Genomic DNA, 18,918 nt, shown 5'->3' on the forward strand with positions numbered 1-18,918 from the left:
GTTTTATTTATTTGTTTATTTATTTATTTTTTCCTCCCAGTAACTAAATGCTTGCAGTTTTTGAAGCTTTTGATGATGTCTGGCATGGGAAAAGGCAGTCGTTTCTGTAGATAACTTTCATGGGAAATGTTACTTTGGGCAATTATACTTTTAAAAGGAATTTCTCCAAGAATTTCCTCCAGGGTTGTGTTTCTTTTTTAAGCTGGGTTTTAATGAGGTTTAAAAAATCCCTCCCCCTGGAATACTAAAGCAAATGCTTACTTTGGGTTTTGTTCTTTTTCTTTTTTATTTTTGGTTGAATTTGCAATATCAAAGTTCTAGATGTCAGAAGAGGTAGCAGCAGGTGTTGTGTACAGATGAGAGTAAATATGCTCAGGCCACATGCAGGGTGTTGTGCTTTTAGCAGATTCAAAGTAAGTCTTTGGTGATGGGGAAACTCCAACTGTGCAAGGAGTAATGGAGGAGCAAGAAATGAGGTGGCAGCTGAAGTTAGCTGAATTTTGTTAAAATATTATGAAACATTAAAAATATTAAGTTACAGTAGCACACACGATACGAATGATTTTATTTGTGTGTGTTTGCAATTAATTTTACTGCCTGCATACGTATGTTTTCCAAGCTGTAAATACAAACCTACAGCTTTCAGCTGTTTCCTGTAAGTCAGAACATATACGTGTAGGCAGTCAGGAGCTTTCTTTGCATGACTCTGTGTTTGTCCTGGTGAATGGTGTTTGTAGCACATTCCTCTTTCAGGGTTATTCCCTTTGGAAGAGCATTGCAATGCTTGCACTGATAAGCTGATCAAAGGGAGGTCCGCTAAAGCGTGGAATGTGGAAGATGGGAAAAGAACATGAAAAAGAGTAGAAGGAAAGATATTTGGAAACATAGAACTGCAGAATGTCCAAAGTGAGGAGGGACAAAGATCATCCTGGCTCCATACAGAACCACCCAAAAGTCAAACCTTGTGTCTAAGAACATTTTCCAAATACTTATTTAACTCCATTGGCTTGGTGCTGTGACCACTGTCTGGGGACTGTATTACAGTTGTAACAGCCTCAAGATTAAATGAGATTTTGCAGTGATTCTTTGAAGTGCTTCAGTACAGCAGAGAGAATGGTTGTGCTTTGAAACAAAGTTAAATAATTTCCTTATTGTTTTTTGTTTGTTTGTTTGTTTCCCCCGAGTTCCTCAAGGGCTAATAAATTTTAATGCTATTGGAGAGCACTTCTCTTGGAAAAAGGAAAAAAAATATGGATACATTGGTGTATGGTAACTGGTGAGTCACAGCCTGAACCAGTGATTGAGCACCCGAGGAAAGGACCAGGTGAGCCCTGGGAGCACAGGTGAAGGCAATTCAGCTGTGTGACTGGGAGGGGTAGAGCCCTGTTGCACCTTCCTTAGACCTCGTTTAAGGACTGACTACCACTAGAGAGGGATCTGTGGTTGGAGATCCCTTAGTTGTGGAGTTTTCCTTGTGAGCCTAGATCTTCAGATACGGGTGAGCACCTTTCCTTATCATTTGTAATGCTATTCCAGTTACATCGTTCCTTTTACTATTACACACCTGCTTTGTCCTTCCACTGTGTTGACCTTTCTGACTGTTGCAGCTTACTTGAGCTGTAAGGAGGATTGTGTTAATTTAGCTGTATAAGATATTATCCTCTAACATGCTATTTCTTGCATAATGACATAAATGCTGCTGTGTTGCTACAGAGTTTTTCTATACGACTGGCTGATTCTAGCTGAGTTAACAAGTTACATTTGTGCAGAACTTAAATATGTTAAAATGATGTGTTAGATTCTTTTTGCCAGTACAGTCAGACACATACCTGGGACTGCTTTGCTGTGAAAGGTACCAAACATGAAGTAAGGGTGTGTGAGAATAATTTGTAAATCAGCTTATAGATACTTTATCTTGGTCTGTGGCATCCTTTTTCAGCTGATGAACTGTAAAATTTTCTATTATGTAATTAAATAAGCTTGGGTTGCCTAAAAGAAAGATCTCATGAAACTTGTGCTATCTTGTGAAGGCTGCTTGCACAGTGAGAGGAGTCCTTAGCTTCATCTACCTGGCTATTGCTGACCTGATAAGTTCTGGATTGGCTGTGAAACAAAGAATCAATAGAACTTTGTTCTGTAGTTGTTGTTAACTTCACACTTTTCATAACACGTTTGGGGTGAGAGAACAAAGAGTTGCAGAAACTGGTGATGACTACTAGTTGGCCTGAGATGTGGACTATGGAGTTTGAGCTCCCTTTGATGGCTCGTGCTGATGATTAAGTAAGAAAGCAATACATAATTAAAACTTGAGCAATGGGTGGGGGGAAACAGACACAGGACATGCACGTACCTCTGGCACTTAGGAGGCCGAACTGAAGGTGGAACAGCCTCATGGGAAGCCCAGGCTACTAGTGAGGACTTGAACACATCCAGCTTCTGGAAATGGATGTTGCGTTCCCCTGGGTCGCTGGTGGTGGTCTACCCTGGCCTTTGGTTTGTGGGTGTGTTTCACAGGATGTACAAACTAACACAGAAGTTTGTGGCCACTCTTTGCACCCTTCCTGCTTAATAAATCAAGACTAGATTGCGTTACTGAGCGGTGTGTTGTGTTTCTATTCTTGCAGCCTCCCCACTCTATTCTGCTGTCACAAATCCAGTATGGGTGAGATAATGCTAAAAAGAATTTGGGTCAAGAACAGTTTCTGTGAACATATCACAGGAATGATTCCAAGCTGGTGATTCTGCTTTCAGTTCCACCTCTTGCCTCGTGATTTCTTTCCTCTGTGTGGTCAGCCCCATTTGTGTGGTGAGACCACAGTAGGCTCTTCACTATGCTCTACTATTTATGAGGATTTTGATGCCTGAACTACTCAGGGTTGTCTGAAACACTCACGATCTTCTTCAGGAAAATGAATTCTAACTCCTTTAACTCCTTTTTCTCATCCTCTCTTCCAAAAGTTCCTTGTTTTCTGGATGTACTTCACTGTTAGTTGAGAAATCAGGAGGAAGGAAATCCAGACTGATGGTGTCTCACCTTCTCAGTTTATGATCTTTGAGGCTTTGGCCACAAGGTAAATGTTTCTTCAATTTATTTTCTCTAGTAGGAAACCTTTAGGAAAGTAGTGGGGAACTACTTACCTTCTTTTTGTTTCAGGTATTGGTTAGTTTTGTTGTCATCTGATAGTAGTTGACCTGGGAAAACTGGAAGGACAGGGTCACTGGTGCAGAACTACAGAAACAGTAACAAATATACCAAATAAAAGGGTTTTTGGCTCAGAAATATGAAGCTGGAATGGTTAGTGACAAATTCTGATTCTTTCTGTGAGGAGCAGGTCAGATGGGAGGGAAGGTGATGGCTGTCAGAGGGAAGAATAACTGCTTGAATGGAAAAAAATGTTGCAAAGAAAACAGCTTGTTGAGATTTGAAACTGGCAGTTGGTGTTAAGTCATCTCAGGGTCTCTCTGACTCTAATATGAGCACGATGTGTCCCTCTGGAAAGTAATGTCTGTATGTTTCTTGGTTTTAATATGTTTCGGGGAATAGAGTTGAGGAACATAGTTGCTGAAAACAATAGGAGTGATGTGAAACAGAGCGCTAGATTATTCAGAGGGTGAGTTTGGATGTAAAGTGTCAGTGTGCCTCCAGTACTGGAATGTTAGTTCTGTATCCACACAGATTCTTTATCTGTCATTGAAATGGTTGCTGATGCATAAAATCATTTTTTTTCCTCCTGCTTCTGTCTAAATGGAATTTGTCTCCCCGAGTTCACGAACACTTGACAACTTTGTCCTTTCTGTGCGTGTAACTCCTGGTAACTATGGCCAGGCAATAGCTGCCACCTGGTTTAATGATTTTTGGGTGACAAAATTGCAAGCAAAAATAACCAGCTCTCTGAAGGAGGGGGAAGGTTCTCTAGCCTCTCCCTAACTGTGACCTGCATTTGCAGATATGCTATGAGTGACTAGTTATAAAATATACGGTGGTCCACTGAGCAGACTTCTGCCACTTCTATGGCTGGCAGTGTACTTTATGCATGACACCGGTGGTCAGTTTGCTGAATATGATTCAAAGTGACATGCAATGCAATGAAAGAAATAAAAAAAAATCTTAGATTAAAAAAATAAATCAATTGTAAGGTGTTTTATTCTTATTTTTAATTTTTCAACTAGCTGCACATTTCAGTTTGAGGAATAAAGGTATCCCTGCCCAGGTCACTGTAAGTATCGCTGCGTGACTGAACTCAGAGAAAATGGCATGTGTGGCTTCTGCCTGTAATTAATACGATGCAGGCTATGTATTTTGCTAAATGTGATTTCTGGATTAATAGAGTAGGCTTCAGCTCAGAATATGAGGATTAGAATTAGTCAAGCTGACTAACCCTCAAACCTTTCCATGTAATTCAACATGCTTTGCAATGCCTGTGAGTTTAAGGAATTGAAGTAGTTTCAGAATTAATCTAAAATATTACAACTGTTGAAGAGGTTTAAAGCACAGTAATCCTAAACTATTTAAGCTGTGATTGATGCCAGCTAGGCTTCTGTGCCCTCTAGAAAAGGAACAGTATCTCTCAACAAGCAAGTTTTATTTCCCAGTGCCACCACAGGTGTTCAGTGATAAGCTGCATTTTCTGTTTTTCTTTCTTCTTCTTCTTCATCTGGCTGTGGAAACCATGTTCTGTGCTCAGAAATGCTTGTGAAGGGCATGGCAAATTTATTAATTCCATACTTCAGCATCTCTGGCAATGTTCCCGTGTTGAAAGCTGCTGTTAGGCCTCAGTTGTCTGGAGGAATGTGTAGTTTTGTTTTCTTGGCTGGTTCTTAGATAGTTTGCAGTGAAAAATGTGTCATAGCTGTGTGATATAGCACTAGAGAAAAAACAAACGTTGGATACATCTCTTTATAGATGGAATTTAGTTTCTCAGAAAGAAATATGCAAACTAATTTTGAAACAGATGAAGCAGGACTCTTGCCCAGTTTTTCATTTGTTTTCTGTTTTCAGCACTCACGTGCCCCTCTCCAGCTTTTGCCTTCAGTATCATTCTGGCTCTGCTCCTAGCAGGTTGCTCCTGACCTGTTAACATACCCTGTCCTGAGTCTGAGGACATGGGCACATTTGTGCATCCAGGCCTTTCCTGCCCAGCTGCCAGCTACACATTCTGGCTTGGTGCTTGTATGAGCATCTTGGCCCTCTCACTATATCCTCCATGGAAGCCTGAGAATGGGAAGGGTGGGATTATCAGCTCTGTAACCTGGCTTAAAGCTGGTCTTTGTGTGTGGAGTGTTAGGTCGAGATTGCCATACAAGCCTTGCTCAAGGTGACTGCCTGAAGAAAATTAAGATGTAACCAAACCACTGAGAAGAACATCACCAGTCTCTGTTTCAGTGCTAATTTATGGATCTTGTTCTGAGTTATCACAGTCCAGCTGACCTGTTCAAATATATGTGTTTGTTCCTTTCTTACCTACTGATTTGTGATAATATGGAAAGCTGGCTCACTCTAGGAAGTCAGTTACACAAAGGGTAAACAAAAGGCTTTGAAATTCACAGAGTGAACATACCAAGGAAAATCAGTTGTTTCCTAATGGACTTTATGACTAATAGTAATTAGTCATATCAATCACTGTCATGAAGAAATGTTTGCAATTTCTGTTGGTCAGGCTGTTGAGGTGGGTTATACAACTTTACAATTCCAAAGCAGTTTTAAAAGCACTAATATGACTTCCAGAAGTTTCTTGTTTAGAAGGATAAGTCTGAACAGAAACAAATATTTGTATCACAAGATATAAAAAGTAATTCAAGTAAACCTCTCTGAAGTTTTTTTCTTTTAAACAATCTCAGTATGCTGCAAAAATTGACTTTCAATTTTTCAGACTCCCACAGGTTGCAGCACAGAAAATCAATGCTTTTTCAGCTAGTGTCATTTTTTTTCCATTAAAGGAAAAATGAGGAAGCGTGAAGCTTCCAGGCTTTTCTGAATCCTGTGCATTTACCAGGCAGGTAATCTTTATATTTTGTGTGATGCATACTTAGCGCTCGTCATTTTATTTTTTTTGCTAACCATAGCTTTTGTTTAAGAGTTAAATACTCAAAGCGTGATGGGATTGCGGTGGATTTTTAAAACCTTTGTTCCAGCACCTCAGGATAGGAGAGTGAATGTTTCATTTGAACCATGATAGAACTGAATATATTTAATTTGTATCATAGTATTTATTCTTTCACAGAATCACAGTGTTCTTTAATGAACTTCTAGGTCTCCCTATAAGCATATTTTTGAAAATACCTTTGGTTTGTAATAGAGAACATATTTTTCTGTTATCTGAAGCAAATGTGCACTTTGGAACACGTGGAAACTTTCTGTTTCCATACGTTTATCAAGAGTAGAAAGGAATGGCATGATCAAAGGTAATGTGAAAAGTTAAAAGTGAAAGATAGCAAATGTCAGCGTTTAGAGTTTGCTCATTATTTCTTTTTTGCTAATAAGGGCATGTACACGTAAAAACGGAGCACACAAGGTAACAGTGCTTGCTCTGCAAGATGCAAGTAGAGAAATAAAATACATTAAGTCAACAGTACTCCATTCTGGGAGGAGGTATACCTTGCAAGTAATGATACTAATAAAGACTTTTGGTAAAGTTTCTCCCATGTTTGTTTTCAACACTGCTGTGAAGTTTGCCTTAGCATAAAATAAAACTACTTTTTAGCAATGTCTAACAGGAACTGTGTGGAATGAAGTTTTACCCAAAAGTCTAAAAAAAATACTACAGATACAGATTGGGGGGGGAGGGAAGAGAGGCTATGTGGAGAAAACTGAACATTTCCAGCAAGCTGGCTTTGTGTTTAAGAATGCAGTGTAGGAGAGAATAAGCATTTTCCACTTTGGGACATGCCTGATAGCAGTGAATAATTTAGAATAAGTTTATAAGCCCACTTTCCTTGCTCAGGTGGGCTGGACAGCAAAGCAGCACCCAGTTAGGACAGTAGCTCTAATTATGGCCCTAAGAGATGTGTTCCTGTCTACAAATATCTGTGGTTGTATACTTTGGTTAGCAATCTTGCAGCAGGTTGAGCAACATTTTTTTTCAATGTTTTGTTTTTTTCATTATAATTGACATTTTACATGCTTCAGTACATTCAGTACCATGTTCTAGTACTTTATATACACACAAGCAGATTTTTCTGTCTTTGTTATTAAACAGTCTAGCTATAATGGCCAGTCAGTCTTAAAGGAAACTGCTTAAAGAAAAGAGTAAATGTCAGAAAATAAAAATTAATGAAACCATTTCCGGTGTTATTACTAGATTTAAGAGAGAATGTCATTTTGCAAGTGGTTTCAGAGACTAAGACATGAAGGTTTGAAATGAATGAACAATGGACTTCAAATTCATACCAGTAATATGGAAGTTACCTGTTGTCTTGCTGAGGTTCTGTTTGGAGTTGTGTGGGACTGAAGACCAAAGCACATTTTTCTGTAGAGAGTTCCAAATAAAGAGTAAAAGCAAATTAAAGGGAGTAAATTTCATAATTCTTCCTTATATATGGGTGAAGGCCTGCTTGGTAAAGTGCAATTTGTTGTCATCAGAATGTTCCTTAAGTCAAAGAAAATAAGAATGAATGTGAGGAGGTCTTTTCTTTCCAAAACAGTGCTATTTCCATTTGGTTATCTGAAGTGTAGTGTGTTATGTTTGGTTTGTTTGTTTGTTTTTTTAATTCATCTCTTCTGTTTTATCTCCCTTTCAGAGTGGTGCTAGTTGGGAGACTGCCCCAGAGCACTTGCTTGTCAGATGTTGTCATGTAGTTCTAACACAATTAACCCTGCAAGTTCTTTTTTGTTTTTAGACTGTTTGTTTGTTAGACTCTGGAGAATTATTTTACTGTTTTCTGATGTTGAATGATTTTTGGAACAGGGGAGTCTCTCTTCTATATAAATGGCTTTGGGCATCTTAGCTGAGGTTTCTGACACATGCTTGGAAACATGCTGACTTACAAGCTATTGTCAAGGTCTAGGAAGCAGAGCAAAAATAAAATGAGTTACTTAAAAAGAATGATTCTTGTCATTACAGTTGGAGTGACTTCTCTTCTACAGGATGAAAGAATTCTGTAACAGAAGCTGAAATTTAATACTGAGATTGAATAAATGGTAAGATTAACAAAATATTTTATGGTATTGTGATATTAAATTGTCCTAAAGTGCCCTATAAGAAAAAGTCTAAGTGTTTGTACAGTGGAAGTGTACAGATTCGTAAAGAGTTGGAACTGGAAAAAGCTCTGAATAAGCCTCCCTTTGAGTGGGATTCAGATGCTTCTCTGCGACTGAGGTCTGTGATTCAACTTTCAAGTGTGTATTTATTTGTATAAGTACAAGCATTGTGGCCAGCATAATACATAATAATACATATTATTTTTAGTGATAACACATAAATACATATGCCACAATACATTTTCACTGTCTAGATATAGAACACTCAGAATCCAGGTAGTCTGACAGTCTTATTCTTGTGAATTGATAAGTACTACACTGCTCGCAACTTGTGAATGGTAACAAGGAGCTGAAATAAAATTTTAGCTATATTTCTATTTATGTGCCTTTTAAGGTTTTTCATATAGGAGCATTTTTGGTACTTTTGTCATTACTTTACAAACTGTCTGTATTTTGTTGAACCTCACTGTGGAAAAGGTACATTTCTCAACATCCCAGGTATAAGTAGGAAGCCCTCAAACTGAGGATGATGCTTTCTGATGTGTCAAGGTCGGTGAACAAGGAGAAGAGAAACGAGGAAGAACACGTACTGAATGTGCTTTGATCAGAGGAAGTGATGGCAGCGTGTGTTTTTAGCTCTGGTCAGGATGTCAGAGGAAGTCTTGCAGTGGTTGTTACCAGCAGAGGTGGAGGTGTCTCTAGGATCCTGGCAGGTGCAGAAGTCTTATGTCATGGTGAAAGAATGCTTAGTGTCCTGTCCTCTTGCTTAGGCTGAGATTCTATCCAAGAATTGCAAGTTTGTGAGGTGCTCCATCTTCCTGAGAAATCATGACAGCAGTAATTGAAACAACCAGATTTATGTTCAACTGTTTACTGCTGGAGGTCTTTTCGTTGTCCTAAACCTAGTGTAATTTAGATCACTCTTTAATCTAAGTGATAGGTAGCATATATACTTCTCTTGACTGTATGTCAGTACAGACTGCTCACAGAATGCTGTTCTCTTTGGTCCTAGTGTGTTTCATTAAATATCAGCTAATAGTCTCATGTGAAAACAACAAGGCATTTAAAATTATTTCTTATTTTATTTTGCATTTTATTTTTCATTATTTTTACTTGGAGAGACATGTCTTCCTGCATCTAAGTATAGTACCGAATCTTTAAAATGCTTTGTTTCAAGTGGAAATGAATGTGGATGCCTATGTGTAGCACAAGTCTGTAATTCTGAATTGCTTGAGCACCTTCTGCTTTGAGTCTTGCTGGAGCAGAGGAAGGGCTTTGTGTGCTGTTTTGCTTTGCTTTGTTTTTTTTCTTCCTCTTCATAATACCAAATAGTGAAAGGAATTTAGTGGTTGGGCACTGGAATAGGCTGCCTAGGGATCTGGTGGAGTTACTGTCCCTGGAAGTGTTCAAGAGGTGCGTAGATGCAGTGCTTAGAGACACAGAATCATAGAATAAGGTTGGAAAAGACCTCTAATATCATCTAATCCAACTGCCCATCTACCACTGATATTATTCCACTAAATTATGTCCTTATGTGATTGCAACATTTTAGGGATTTCTGTATACGTATGGGAGTATAAAATATGCATAATTTTTATTTATGCATGTATACATATGAAGTGTATCTATGTGCACATGCCACACACAGGCACACACATGTAGAGATACTTAAATATAATAAGGACCACACAAACCAGAAGAAAAAACCAGTGGATTTTGAATTGGTTTTATTTTGAGGGAGACTTCAATTTTCCAACAGGATCAGCGAGAGCGGGTTGCATGAAGTACTCACCCATGGCTGTGAGGCTGAGTGGCTGACAACAGGTATGTGCCATGGTCTGGTCATGTTTCTGTCCCAGTATCTACCTCTAGAAGACAAAGAAGCACCAGCCTCCACCAGTTGTGTCGGGTGGTGTGACTGGGACTTTTCTTTCTAGTTGGTAGAAAGGATAAAACTGACTGGGAGTCACAAGAATGTCTCTCTTTTTGCCTGTCTTGGCTCTGAGTGCTCACTGGCCATCTCGTCTACAGCAAGGCCTTCTGTGCTTGGATGCTGTCTCTCTCATTTATTTGATTTATTAGCTTCAATCCCAATTAACTTACATTTTCACTGTTATGATTAGTAAGCTAATTTTGTTTTCCTCCTCAGATTGTTGCTGCTGTTATTTTTTTCCCTTTCATTTCCTTTCCCCCTCTCCCCCCTCTTTTGGGCTGATGGGCTTGAGGTTCTGCTGTCCCCTTGTCACGGACACAGATCTAGGGATAAAACTCTGTCCTTATGGTGACTGAGCTCAGCATGTGTGTGGACAAATCAATGTTGCATTTGGACACTAGGGAGCAATTCAGGTGTTTAGCACACTTATCTAGTGCTGCTTTGGCTGTCTTATGTCCTTATATCCTACGAATGTGCAGGAAACTGGTAGATAGGGTGCTGGGCTTGGGATCAGTGGTGTAGGATGCACTTGGGCATTAATCTCCGAACTTTTGGATCACCTGGGCCACAATGGAGTGAAGAGGAATTATCTAGGGCTGCATATATGTAGGACACGTGGTTTTCAGAGCAACCTTATTATTTCCATGAAAACTATAACTGGAAAAAAGACTACAAAAATACTATTTAATAAGGTAGATTCTCAGCTACAGAACACTTTTTCAATACAGTGCTCATCATCACTGTGGTCTTCTCCAAACGGAATGATTCTATGAATGGTCTAACTCCACAGTTATTCACATAGGTCCTCAGAAAATATGCTGTCAACAGTAGTAATTGTAAGGACAATTCTTATTTTAATTTTGTTATTTATCCCCTGCTGTTCGTTGCTGTTATTTGTGAATGCATGATAATTCATAATAAAGAAATATAACTCCTGTTTTCTCTTCCTCCAGGCTTAAGTAAAAATAATGATTTTTTGTGTCTGTTTACTTTGTTTGTTATAGCGTCATTAAGAAATTGAAAATGATTTTGAGTGTGTTTTATGAGAGATGAAAGCCACGGAGTGAAAATGGCAGGATATCACTGACCGGGCTGGTGTAGTCAAATGCTGCTGGCAGCATTTCTGCATGCAGAATACTTCAACAGTCAGTTATCTGCAGCATGGGCTTCTCAACCTGGCTTTACTGAAGCGTTATCAATGGTAAAAAAATCTGCTTGCTTGCCTTAAAACAGTGAAGACTGAGTGAAAAGGTGAAACACTATTGTAAGAAAAAGCCACCCGTTCTGAAGTAGCAGTCAGGAAAGCTTTGGCCAAAAGTGGTTGCAAATGCTTGCAAATCTAGCCAAGTTAAGACTTTACTGGAGCTCCACAATCAGTTGCATCTGAGTAAGTGCATAAGAAATAATTGAATTTATATCTCTTGTTCAGTGGGAGCTATTCTCAGGCTTTGGGAACTGGGATGATCCATGGTGGGGGGGGAAAAAAAACTGAGTTCCAGTGAAGGCAGCTTCCTCAGGGAAGTACTGCTAATGGTTCTGGGAATGTTTTTCATTCTCTTGTTTTTCTCTCTTCTATGTGGTAACTGAGCACACAACTACTGCAACACGTTTGGACTGGGAGCCCCATGTCTTTAGCTGGGATCATCTTAAAATAAATAAGTAAATTGCAGTTTTGTACCTTTGCTGGTGGATTCAGATTAAACTTACTGAAAGCATCCAATAAAGGGGGGGGGGGGGGGGAAAGGCAGTGAACTTTAAGAAGTAGAAATCTCATTTGATTAATTTTCAGTGAAATGCTCACAATGACGTATCTTGATGTTGAAACAGACTTTTCCGCCAAGTTACTTGAAATTTCTCCTTTCTTCCTTCTTTTGGTCTCTGAACTAAAAAAAAAATAAATAAAAAATCAGTGTTGATACAGCCAGTATAGGTAGTATAGGTTCTTTTTTCCATTAAGGGTTTGAGGTTTATGAAACATGTCAATAAACATGCTTGAGTGAAATCCTGTCTGTTCCTAAAATATAAGGCAGATTTTTCTAGGTATGAAAAACCATCCCAGCATATGGTGTGTTTCTTTTAAGATGCAAAATATTCATATACTGAGATGAACCTTCTGGAGGAACTTGAAAGCAATAGCTACTGCTCCCAAAGCTTCTGCCTTTATTTCTTTCAACAGAAGCTGACTTTCTGAGAAGATTCCTTCTGAATCTTCAAAATATGTTAATAGTGTCCTGCCAAACTGCTCTTGACAATTCATTTCTTGTAGGATGCTGCTGTATATAAATAGGTTTTAATTTACTTATTCTAGCTACAGGAATCATTCAGATTTGTACTCAGTTTGAATCTAGAGCAGCATTAATATTTCTGGCATTGTTGTAGTCCTCTATGACAGCTGCTTTGTATGTATTAATTTAGAAGGTTGTGGTTGTGGAATAGGTTGGGTATTATACGTGACTGATGTGTTACTGCATACAGGGCTGCCTTACCTGGTTTTTCAGTGCCTCATAGCTCTGACCTGTTTTCAATGTCACTGTGCTACAGTGACCTTAGTGCCTTGTTTGATCAGCATCCCAGTGTTGCCTGAGCAACATAACATCCTTGTCAGAAAGTACAGGGATGGCTGTGATACCAGTTGGAACCCCTTAGCAGCAGTGGCACGCTTTGATGCTTAGAACAGTGGAGTATTGAAGGAATATTGTTGCTTCCTATTTGGTTTATATCTTGGCTTGGACTCTTTTCTGCTGAAGTGGTGGAAAAGCAAAGGCATGGGGTAAACAGATGAGTAGGGAAAAAAAAAAAGAGTCCTCTGGGGAGGAGGATGCTCTGCACTGTGGATGCAGTGGAAGACGTCAGAGTGCAGAAAACCAATCTGGAAAAGAATGAGGAAAGCATGGGAAATGCTGAAAGAATGATGTAGGTGGAAACAAAACAAAACAAAGCAAAAAAACAAACAAACATTTTTTTCCAAACATCCTAGAACTTTGCTGCTAAAAGTCCGTTTCTTTGTGAGAAAGTGGTTTTGTTTTTCTTTTGTTTGTTTTTGTCTTTGGGGAGAAATCTGTTTCAGTTTTCTTCTTTTCTTTCTATTATTAAAAAGAAATCAGCAGACTTATGGTGCTTTGATACTTGGCTTTGTTTCCCTAATATAAAAGAGGCTGAGGATTCCTTCTAGGTGCAGGTGGCTTATCAGCTTGGTGCGGTTAAGGCACGCTTGTATTTTGTAGCCAACAGCACACAGGGGAGCAATATGGCTGGTACCACATCTGTCTGCCTTTTTTTCTTTCCAGCTTGAGCAAAGAGCTCCCTGCTCACAGTCAGGATAGCTGTGGGCAGGCCCTGGCTCCCGGCCAGGCGTAGCACTCATGTCTCCACACTTGGAGTGCAATACTGTAGCTGCGTCATTGCCTTTCACCCACCTTATTTTCCTCGCTTTATACCCACAAAGTCTGTGACCTCTTGGGTAGCCCATGTTCTGTTCAAAGAATTTGCTCCATCTGTTGTCAGCATTTGAGCTTTGAAATAATTTTTGAGCAATTTGGTTTTCTCTCTAGCTGGTAAAGAATTAAACAGCATGGAAGTCTTTTAAAATGAAAGGTAAATCTAGAGAAAAGAACAGAAGAAAGATTAAGCAGGGAATAATGAGCACTTTCTGGTGCTTTCCTGAGAAAGGTTTGCTGCGCAAGGTGTTACTGAGAGTAACTTTTGTTTTGCCACATCCAAGTTTTGCAGAAAGACACTCCCTGCTAGTCCAGTACTGGTTGTGTTCTCTTTTAACTGCTTTTCCACTGTGTAATTTCATTACAGGTGATGTCATCCTTAAAGCTTTTTCTACTTGTAGTATGGTTTAATGTGATCAACAAAACCCATTACACTGATGTGTGTCCTAATGTATTAAAATCTAATTTTTGCTGGTTGTTTGTCATAGTCTGCACTGTCTGCTATTTTCAATGTTGCTGCTATAGCAGACACAATTACTTTGGAGGATTCGTGCATGTGGAAATGGGTTTAAAAATTGGAGAGCACTAGCTTAAAAGTGACAGAGCTCTAATGCTAGCTACAGTGAAATCTTTTCTGTTCTCATGGTGTTCAATAGTGGATAGGAATTTATTTGATACTTTTATGAGGCCTACTTTAGTTCATGCCCCGTTTATTTTATGATTTGAGTAGTGTCTGTTCATGTTAATGCTTGATATTTTGATACCAAGGTGAAGTTTTGATTGCCAATTCAGCTTCTTACAGGACATCAGTTACTGCAATAACAGAACATACCAAGCCTGCAACAGAAACATGCTCATACAGCTTGCCCTGAGCTGATCTCTAAACTCAGTCTGTAGAGTACCCCACCTGGAAAATGTGACTTTTGGAGATTTGGAACTTGATTTCCTTTCCCTTTTTGCTGACATTTTTGAACACAAAGTAATGGATGTAGTATCTAGGTATATAAACCAGTCATCCCACTGAATGAATTAGGGCAGATTTCTCCCGAGGGCTTTGTGAGGCTAGCTTTCTACTCAGGCTACCTGCTGCTGGGAATTGTGTTTAGACCTGAAATCCAAATAAAACATGTAGGAGGTTAGTGTTAGGATCATTTATTTATTTATTGTTGACTCCAATCTCTAAATGCAACTAACTAAAATGAAAAGATGGTAGATATGAATATGCCGTCCTTGGGAGAGGGGGTGGGGGGTAAACCAAATCGCCAAAATGTTTCTGTGTTACAGTTATTCATTTATTGTAGATGACAAGGAGTTACACATTTTCATAGATAACTTTCTTCCTACCATTGCTTTTGTGTTATAAACAATAAGCAGAGTATCCCAGCTTAGTCTAACCAATGTTTAGGTAATAAAATAATTTTTTCTGAAGTGTTCTTTCTTTCTGCATTAAAGTATCTTTTTTCTTGATTTTTATATACAAAGATTCATGACCTTTATCTATTTCATCTGGAAGGGAAAAAGAAACAATTACATATTTTTTCATACAGCAGCTGTTTACATTATCCTTTGCAAAGCTGTGTATTTCATAGGCTGTTCCATAAATTCTGTGTATCCAAATTGTTGGATTTTCTTTTTTCTTTTTTTCTTTTTTTCTTTTTTTTTTCTTTTTTTTTTTCTTTTTTTTTCCTTTTTTTTTTTTAATAATATTCATTATAATATTCAAAGTTGCTCTAATCTCCTTTTTTAAAAACAAAAAGTGTTCTATAATTGTTCAGCTTTTTTTTCTCATCCATTTATTTCTTTCACTTGCAGCCTGATTAATTCTTAATTTCTTTTCTTCTGATCACATATTTCCCAGGAGATTTCCATGTATTATTTTTATTAGATTAGAATGGGATTACTGAAATATTTTCTCAGTGTCTGCTATTAATGTAATTTGGAAGGGACTCTCCTGGCTGTTTCTTTTATTTATTTATTTGTTTGTATCCCCAGCTGAAGTGTATTGTCATATATCATTATGCAAGTCAAGTGGATTGGTGAATCACTGTGATGTTTGTCAGATTAGAGTCAAAGCCCCCCTCCCCCTTGCTCAATTTTTCAGAGGTATATGGTCATTGGTAAAGACTTGTTTCTGACTGTTATACTCTCACTATCTTTTAAAATTATTGTGGCATATGTAGTACACGCTTCCCCACATGCAGGTCATAAGTGAAGGGTGCTATCTGAGTTCCAGTTACAGACTTCTTGTGTGCAGTGTAGTCCAGGCTCTGCTTCTAGCACTGATACTTTCAGAAGTTCTTTAATAACTACATAATGAGTTTTCATGACAGAAGAAGAGTAGAAGTCGGCTCTTTCACATAAATCAAAGTATTATTGGGAATACAGGAAGAGATGATAGCTGCCTTATTTGGTCTGCTACATGACACAAGATAAACCTTTAGTTATAATTCCTGCAACAAGTCCATGATATCTATTGGAACTGTACTGTATTTTTTTTCTTTACCAATAATTTTGCTCTGCTCTCTTACCAACTTAATTTAAAAACATAATACTATAGAAGAAAAAGAAACCTCCAGATTGATTGGTTTCAGCTTACAATGTCACATGCAATTTTGTAGTGGACGTTAAGTCTAGAAAGTCTATACAAGCCCCTGCTCTGGCCAGAAGTCATAAATGTACCCAGCATCCTAAGGTCCTATTGCATCAAAATCTCAGAAATAAAAATAACCAATGTGCAGTATGCTACTAAGAGAACAGGACTCTCTTTATTGTCTTGAGGTACCACAATGACTTGGATGTGCTGGGATATCCCTAGTAAAGTGCTCATACTTGCCTGTCACGTGCCCTTCTGTAGTTGCAAAAGTTGTTTTAATGACTGTGTCTGTTCCAAGAAAAATGAGGCGACAGTGGTTTTAATATACAAACTCATATTTTCACTTTTTTTTTTTTTTTTTTTTTTAACTAAAGGAATGAAATTTTGCAAAGCCCACTGAGAATGAGCAGCATGAGACAGTTGAAAGGCAGAGAACAGGGTGGGCAGCGCTGCTGTTCCTTGGTTTCTGTTAATACAGTCCCTGAGCTGGGATGTCCAGAGTGGTGATGGGAGGTCAGCTGAGATGTGGCCAGCACTCAATCTAGTACATATTGTCTTTAGTGGTCTGAGGTAGGGGTTTTTTTTTTGTTTGTTTGTTTTTTGCTTAACTGCATATTATGTTCCAAAACATACCATGCTGTTAATTTTTGTAGCATTAGTTTGATACAAAGTAGTAATAACAGATTTTGTCATAATCCCAAATAATTGTATTTTCCAGGAGAGCAGGAATTAATAAGCAAAGTTTTGTTCAAATATGAAGAAAACAAAGGGAGGATGATATGTATTAAAAAAATCTCTTTAATTGTTTTAAAGATCTGACTGTGGATTCTCACGCTACACAAAATCAGATCAGCTGCAGATAATTTATTTTTTAGAGTATTAGTTTTATTGATACATTAATAAGATTTTGTATTCTTAAAAGTATTTGTTTCAAGCAGTATATCACAGGCAAATATTGCTGATGGAGAAATGTTTTTTTTGTTGTTTTTGTTTTTTTTTAATTGCAAATGGAAATTGTTTCTCTCTGAACACAAAATCATGAATGACAGTAAATGCAATCAAGTCTATAAGCAGATAAGAGCATGGCATGAAAAACAGTAATTATCTATATTAAGTAAAAACAGTTTCTTAGAGTTATAATATTCTGCTTTTTACTCTTATACATGTGTACTTTTGACTAAAATGTTTTCAATTAAGAGTCCATTACTATATTTTAGCTTTTATTTTTTCTTCTGCTGTTGCAATTTGTGTGACAAACTTCTGGGTGCTCTTTCATAAGTTATTTGTACTCTGTCTTAGTCTGGAACACACTTTCATGTGGTATCAAGGAGTTGGTGTGTATCATTGCTAAGGGTAAAGCAGCTGTAAGAAAACATCTGGTCACGCAGCTGTGCTGTTCCCAGTAGGGATGTATATATACCACCACATGAGAAAATGTGCTGCTCGTATGTGACTGGGAACTGGTTTTGTCCCTCTGTTTTTTAAGGTGATGTATTTGGCCATTGTGTGTTGTCTGACAGAGGTTCAAGGAAGTGCATTGTGGTGCTGTCATTTTCAAGAGTGTGTCAGCTTCTTTCGAAGAACAATTATTTAGTAACACTGTTTTCTTCTTAATGTGCTTGCTTTGTAAGTGATGCATCCCGTAGGAATGGGTCTGTTCATTGTGTGAGGTAGATCTCAGTGAGAAAAGAATTTGTTTTCAGAACAGGTTTTCAGGAAATGCTGGCATTTCTATCGATGCTGGTTGATTCTAGGAGAACAGTCTTGTTCCTTTTGTCCTATGCCTACTACAGCCTTTGGCTGTACTTCAAGAAGACAGTGTGTACCAGTGTTGTGTGGTTGGGTTTTTTGTTTGCTTGCTTTTTTTTTTTTTTTTTTTTTTTTTTTTTTTTTTTTTTTAAAACTTCCTCAACATTTGTTTTAAAGTATTCATTAAATAATCTCAGCCAGAATGGTCATTTTGATACTAATTCTTATGTTTGATGCTCTTATATATTTGAACAAAACTGTTAATATAATTATTGGTTATTGCTAAAGTCTTTAAGCCTACCAGGTGAGTGAATAGTGTAAGGCTAAAATATTAATGTTTCAGGATGTTCAAGATAGAATAATTATTGCTGTAATTTTTGTGTGCTCTTAGGACATTGCAGAACATTTCCTGCATTGGCAGTGCGGAGAGTGGTCAGTGAGTCAGTTGCAGTCTCTTCTGTCTTTACTGGCTTGTAGGAGGGGAGGGTAAGGCAAACCTGTATCCCTCAGTTCTGCTCCCCAGGGGCTTTCAGGCAAGAATGTGACTGTTGTCAAAGTGGCTTTTGTGATGAGTAAGATGTTACTGATTCTGTTGGTAAGGCCAGTACATTTTTGGACATGCTAGGCTGCTAACTGGTGTTATTGAAGAGTGATGTTAGCTGCTACTCTGCTACTCTGGTTTTGAACTGGATCCTAGTCTTTGACTCTTTCTGGGCTTTGAGTTACTTCTCTGGCATTTGGTATGGGCATGTAAGCTTTGCTGGGTAGGAGATTGCTAGTATTCTTTTTATGAATAAAATGATAAATATTTCTTGGGCTTAATCTAATATATAAGCATGGTAAAATGTGCAAGTTTAGGAACTGTTATAAAACATCCCCTATTCCTCTAAATTCCTCTAATTTCTGCCTCTTATTTCTCTTTTCTCAACATAAGGATTAAAAAGTACTTTTTTTTTTTTTTTTTTTTTTTTTTTTTGGTCTTGTCTGTGAAGGGAGGGAGTGGTCACCA

At 38.1% G+C, this 18,918-nt stretch overlaps 1 protein-coding gene across 19 annotated transcripts in view; it reads left to right on the forward strand.

Annotated features, from left to right (window-relative positions):
- OSBPL6 (oxysterol binding protein like 6) overlaps nt 1-18,918 on the forward strand; it is an 88,848-nt gene that overhangs the window by 2,968 nt on the left and 66,962 nt on the right. Inside the window, exon 3 of one of the 19 annotated variants that reach the window (XM_072341060.1) lies at nt 754-1,498. The exons of 17 other annotated variants lie outside the window; for them this stretch is intronic. The gene's annotated coding sequence lies outside the window, so the exon portion shown is untranslated. Of the gene's footprint in view, nt 1-753; nt 1,499-9,956; nt 10,022-18,918 lie in introns of all 19 variants that reach the window. One more of the 19 variants, XM_072341063.1, reaches the window with a different exon arrangement.

Source organism: Excalfactoria chinensis, chromosome 7, assembly GCF_039878825.1.
Source record: "Excalfactoria chinensis isolate bCotChi1 chromosome 7, bCotChi1.hap2, whole genome shotgun sequence".
Lineage (NCBI taxonomy): Eukaryota > Metazoa > Chordata > Aves > Galliformes > Phasianidae > Excalfactoria > Excalfactoria chinensis.